General features: G+C 32.8%; 1 long non-coding RNA gene across 1 annotated transcript; it reads right to left on the reverse strand.

Moving 5' to 3' along the window:
- Nucleotides 1-2187: 2187 nt before the first annotated feature.
- LOC132487429 (uncharacterized) lies at nucleotides 2188-6379 on the reverse strand. The gene is made up of 4 exons (XR_009531640.1): nucleotides 5982-6379; nucleotides 5473-5587; nucleotides 4753-4907; nucleotides 2188-3045 (listed from the first exon to the last, which is right to left on the reverse strand). It is a non-coding gene; the product is annotated as an uncharacterized LOC132487429 (long non-coding RNA).
- Nucleotides 6380-6627: the final 248 nt, after the last annotated feature.

Consider the following 6627-nt stretch of genomic DNA (forward strand, 5'->3'; position numbering starts at 1 on the left):
GAACCTGGACACTGTTACATGGCCAGAAAGTAAGTGCTTGAGAAAGGATAGGAACACGTTAAAAAGACACAGAGGCCAGATGTGGGATAATTAAAAAAAAAAAAAAAAACTCAGTAATGTAGTGTATATCCATCTTTATCCATAGGATAAAGAAAATATCTATGAGTCTACATTGAAATGAATAACTGAAAAACTGAATGGAGAAGAATGGATAGCTCCAAATAATTGGATCACTCCAATAAATAAAATGTAGGATTGACAGAATTTTTTTAAAATCATGATTTGACAGGAAACCTCAATAAATGCTAAAATTAGCATACACAACTATGATAAGAAACAGTACTTGCGTTATCTTTCCCAAAAGATACTTATTAATTACAACACTAAGTAAGCAAAGTAACATTGCTAGTCATAAGGCACTATCAACATTATGTGATCCCTAGTGATGAACTGAGAACTACAACATTTCTGTAGTATTCTTGCCAAAAGTATATAACCTCAAACTCAAAGAAAAAAATCAAACAAACCTATACTGAGAGACATTCATGGTTAAAATATTTGTAGATCCTTCGAGTGTCAAAATCATGAAAAGGAGACTTTGACAACTATATGTAATGTTGGATCTCACTTTAGATGTATAAAACAATCAGTTAATAGTAGTACATCAATAGATGTCTCCTGTTTTAGATAATTGTATCCTGCATAAGTAAGATGTTAATATAAGAAGCTGGGAAATATTAAAAACCCAAATGAACAACAACAAAAGAAACCTATGTACTACTTTTGCTACATTTTTGTAGGTACAAGGTTATATCAAAATAGAATTAAAAATGAAATAATGCTAATATTTCTTAATTGTTTTCAGTCCACTTCATGAAAAAATACTCAAAACAGTTTTGATAGAGCCAATAAACCAAATATAAAATTCCAACAAAAATAGAACAAAATAAAGCTCTTTGTTTAGGATTATCTTTTCAGAAAGTGCAATTAAAATTATAATGACTATAATAGGGCAGAATATAATAGAAAAATGAAAATTTAGTTCACATAGACACTGGATGTAAAACGTTCATTTTTAGAAAAATTCAATTTTTAGTCTAATCAATAATTATAATGGCAAATATATCAACTGTAAAACACGAGACATTTTATTAAACCTGTCACCAAATCTGGTGAAAAATCCTTAATTAAAGAGAGAAAAATTCCTAAAATGACCCAGAAGTACTTACAAATTGTGAAAAAAAAACCCATAATTCTGGAATTTTGATGAAACTGCATTTAAAAAGTATACAAATGGCTTTCCTATATCAATATGAAAATAAACTAGGTATACAATCCCCATCATTAAGAAAACTATGAAATGCCTGGGAATGAACTTAGAAAAACTAAACTAGCAGTATCCCAACATAACAATTTGATAAAAAAAAATAGAAAGACATACCTTGCTGTTTGATAGGAAGACTCAATTTTAAAGAGATCTATTCTCTCCTAATTAATCTATTAAATTTGTTGCAAATGAAATAAAAACTGCATTATTTTTTCCAACTTGCAAAGTAATTTTAAGCGTCAACTGAGAGAAAAAATGCAAGTACAGACAGGGAATATTCTGAAAGAGAAGAGAAATGAGATAGAACTCAATGGAATAGATAAGACTCAACAGTAATTTTAAAGTATCAATAGAAGGTAAGGCAAACCAATAAATAGAAATGCAGTCAATTATATGTCAGAATTTTTATATGATTATGGTAGAATTAAAAATAAGTGGTAACTACTTAGGTTAAGGTGAGTAATTTGACTATGTAATGCTTTAAAACTACAGTAATGATTAATGGAAAGAGAAATAACATGACAAAATATTTGATGCAAAAAAGAAAATACAGACCAAGAAATGATACTAATACAAACGTGTTTTTTAAGAAAAACACAAAACTCAAAAGGCATAAAGCACATGATTATATTTTAATACACAACCAAAATACAAAACACCATAGTAAACTGATGGCAATAAAATATGGTACTTCATTTGCACTGCATGACAAATGGTTAACATCCTTAATAAAAAATGAGTTCTTAGAAACCAGTAACAAAGACATTGATATATCAATGGAATGGGAAAAAAAAAAAACAGAAGAAAATGAAATAACACAAATGACTAGTAAGGATTAATCATATATGAAGATGACAGAGCTGAACAGTAACAAAAGAAAAGCAATTTCTTTGTAATACCATATTACCAAAGATTAAAAATGTAACATTTGTACAGTTTTAGGAAATGTACCCACATAAACACTGGGGAACAAGATTGATGAAGTCCTGTCTGTATAGTAGGGAAAACTAGTTTGGACTCAAAACTATAAATTTTGGATACCCTTAGTCCTAGCAGTTCCAATTCATTGGAATTATTTCAACAAATTAGTTGGATAAATTTACAATTTATATATAAACCATGTTTACTGTGTAGAAAATTTGTAGCTAGTATATAGACTCCCCCAAAAATAACTTGCATATTAATTTATCAATACACCCAAAAGGATGTGCACAAAATTTCATTAATAGTAGATAACACAGAGGTGGCAGAATTAGAAGAGGAAAAAAAGGCATGTAAGTAAAATATTATACTTCACAAATTTCCATGTCCTTTGAAATCTTGAAAAAGATGATTTTTTGAGTCAATTTTAAATTTCCCTGTGATAAATGAAAATTTTTAAAATGTGCACCTAATACTTATGGGAGCACTGTAATGAAGCCTTGAAATTATACCATCCTGAGCTTCTCTGTGTAATAATGCCTCCATCATTCAAGCTCCTGAGATTTAGTCCAATGGCAACAATGAAAACAGTCAACATGCCTGGTTACAGTTCTCTCCAATATCACCCTTTAGGTCACTTTGAATCTTCAGCCTTCTCAGCCTGTTTTTGTGATCTACAGGGAGTGTCCATTGCAACACATCAATGAGGAATCTCTGTACATTATGAAGACTGTCTTTGGTTTTACTGAAGATGGTGGCAGAAGCAATGGCATCAGTTTTTCCTATTCAGTCATCACCTGAGAGGACACATTAGGGAAAAAAATGGGAAAAATTTAGTAGCATACTTCATGATGCAACAGCTATTCTATTAAGAAGAAATAACAGGTGGATCAAAATTCATTTTGGAATTTTCTAACAATGAGAAACCTGATATTGGGGGTCTTTCTTCTTACATCTTGCTAAATGGACTGATCCTTCAAACTTTCTCTTCATGTTGTCTGTGTTTCTTTTTTACTATGTATGGTTTCTTGTATCTCCAGATCACTCACTCATGATATCATGCAATCTACATACATTTCCGTATAAGAAACATAACAATGCTTAAACACTGCAATGAAAATAACCAAGGAGCTTAGTCCATTTGACAAGAAAAGCATTAACTATATTAAAGATATAGAGACTACAACGGAACTTAGGAAAAGATTTGGCTCCTGACCCATTCATTATTCCAGGGTCCATCAAAATTGCTGAGTAGGTACCTCCCAAAAAACCATTAATCTTCTATTTAGCTATGATTTATCCTGAGGAAAAAAGAAACATTTTCTGATTAAAACTTTCACTTTCAATGTTATCCCATGGACAGCAGGTAGGCAATGAGGGTCTCTGAGAAAGAATGTCTAAGGAATTTGTCAGCATTCACTCTTCATAGCACATCCCATGAATTATTAACCTTCCTGTGGGATACAGTAAAAAATGAAGGGAAAAACTCCTGGTGTGTTAAGAGCAGGGATTCAGTATGTGTTATAACATTATTGATTTCATCAACAACTGTCTCCACTCATTCTTTTTTTTAACAGTTCCATAGCTTTTGTAGTTCTAAGATTGTACCTTTTGGTATCAACATATTGCACCTGGGCCTTTTTCCTTTTGCATTCCCCAAACTGACTTAATCCAAAAACCATGCACTTTTAACTTCTTATCTTTTGCCTAATTTACTCCCCAAATCACAAAACAATTCAGTAAGACTTTATTTTATGCCAGGCAATGAATAAGACATTTGTCAGAAATTATCTGCAAGGGATTCTGAGTGTGAGAGAAGTGGAATTCTGAAAATCAAGGACCACCCCTCCCAAAAAGAAAACAAAACAAAAACTACTGAAGCACCACATTTGTAGCTCTTACCTACTGTGCCTTCTTTCATCTGGTTTTACAAGCTGTCTGGGTCTGCAGTCACCTTGGCACTATCTCACCATGTTATGGAATTTTGGTTGGCCATATGGCACCATTAGCCAACAGAATATGGCATAAAAGATGCTACATGACTTCTGAAACTAGTTCAGAAAGGCCATGCCACTTTCACAAGGCTCTCTAACACGTATTTTTATGACTCATGTGGGAACCTGGCTGTGTGAAGGTACTCTAGTTGAAAGCCTCAGCTAAGCCCAACCTTCCAAGTCATCTAAAACCAGTGCCAGACGTGAGTGAAAAAGTATCCAGAGGACTCCAGTGGTCTGAATCACTCTCAATTACTGGAATGGGTCTTCCCATTTGATCCCACAGACATTCTAACACTGTCAGAAATTTTCACTCACAGAACCCATGGAAATAACACAATAATGTATTATCCATAACTAAGTTTTAGGATAATTTGTTACTCATGTTATCCTGAACAATATCCACTAGCTGCCACCAAAATCCACCAAGCTTAAGAAAAGCAGAATAATCAATTCCTGTCTATCAAAGTGCCCCTCCCTGAATCAAATGAGCACTCAAAGTGTCCTTACACAATCGTTATCGCCAAGGGGTTCTCCTGGGCCCAGGGATGGATGGGAGTGATGAACACTTGAAAAGAGGAATACTGCAACAAGTCTCATGGTACCAATTATTGAGATTAAAAACAAAGATGGCAAAAGTGTCTTTTCTTGGAACTATCATCTCCCTATAGGGAAAAACAAGAAACATTATAAGGTAAAATATATAGCATTCTGACCAAACACTGAAGTAGCAGGTAAATGGAGGCTCATGTTGAACTTTGTTACAATTTCAGTTAAGGCTTAGTAACAGTTCCTCATTAATCAATCCCATAGCTAATTCAACTCTCCAAGTTCAACATGACTTTATTACTACTACTCTTCTGTATCAGTATATTTTTTAGGTTGCCATGAACTTCTCTCTTTATCATACCACAAAACTACACATGCAAAAATAGTTGGTCTATTCTCTAATTTATAATTATTAAAATATTGATCATTTCCTTTATAATATTAGTTATCATGTTTAGTCATAAGTAAATTAATTGAAGGAAGGCATAAGTAACCACCTACATTATTCATGGACTCCATCTTTAATAAAATTATATTTAAAAATAACTGGTTTACTTATTTTCTCAGGAATGTTTGTAACTCAAAAGTACTCAAGAACAAAGTCTTCCCCCAGTGTTATTTTCCTGAACCTAGCCAAAATCTCATCCTAATACAGCATGTCTTGATCCAGAACCTTCTTACCTATGGTTTACAGTTGAGATTTATAAATTAAGGAACTTCACAGGAAGAATGTTCCTGATGATGTCAGACATCCTCAGGTTATCTTCATGTTATGTCTTTCTTTCATCATGTTCACCTGAGAAGTATACAATATTTGACTTTAGAACTGACAGGAATAGTGAATGGAAATAATTAAACTAGCAAATGACTGCCCAAAGAGACTTTTTTTTTTTTTTTTTTACTTTTTCACCTTTTCAGAGTACCTTTAGCACAAACATTGAGACTACTGAAACATCTTTTATGCCAATTCTGAATAATCTAAAAAGCCATAAAGACCTATTTGAAATCCTTCTGACAGACTCAACTACCATAAAAGAAAACAATCCATTCTCCAATTATGCCCATTACTAAGAGTAATTCGAGTTTAGCCCAAGAGATTCCTCCCCCTTACAATATGCCACAAATATGGCACTGCCTTATAAAATTACCCTTTGTGTTTGTCAACCCAAATATAACTGTTTAGCACCTACCTCAAATGCCATCTTCTCCCTTCTTTCCATGGATAGTCCAATATTCTGTTTCACTGTGTAAAACTCTTTGCCGCACTAGCACTGGTATCTAAGTCACACGCTCTTCATGATCACTCAAAAACTATTTGTAACAGTCACTGGGAATACAAAGTTGGATACAACAGCCCAAAACTCCCGAGATGCCAATAGGTAACGATGAAGACAGGCACAAATTGGTTGTATCTTTAAAATTTCCTCTGCTGTTTAAATGTTGCTTCTGAAATACCTTTAAAGTTTTAAAGGCAGAAAGTGGCAGCATACCTTCTTTTCTGATCTTTTTACACAGTAATGTTAAAATTTTGTCATGTTTTTCCAGACAACTTTCTATTCAATAATTCACATTTGCATTTTAGATTGTCATGTAGCAATACACAAATATATAAACAATGTTTTAGTATTTAACTTACACATGTACAAAAATTTCAAAAAGAATGCTAAAATAATCACTATTGTAGTAACACTAATGAGTAAGCATTACTTAACTCCATTATCATGTCTGAATAATCCCATTCCCAAGGAACATTAGACATTAATATTTCAAATAGAAAAACTGGAGGCATATGGACACACCTCAGCACACAAAATTAGTTGATATTTGTACAAAAAT

Source organism: Mesoplodon densirostris, chromosome 4 (genome assembly GCF_025265405.1).
Source record: "Mesoplodon densirostris isolate mMesDen1 chromosome 4, mMesDen1 primary haplotype, whole genome shotgun sequence".
NCBI lineage: Eukaryota > Metazoa > Chordata > Mammalia > Artiodactyla > Ziphiidae > Mesoplodon > Mesoplodon densirostris.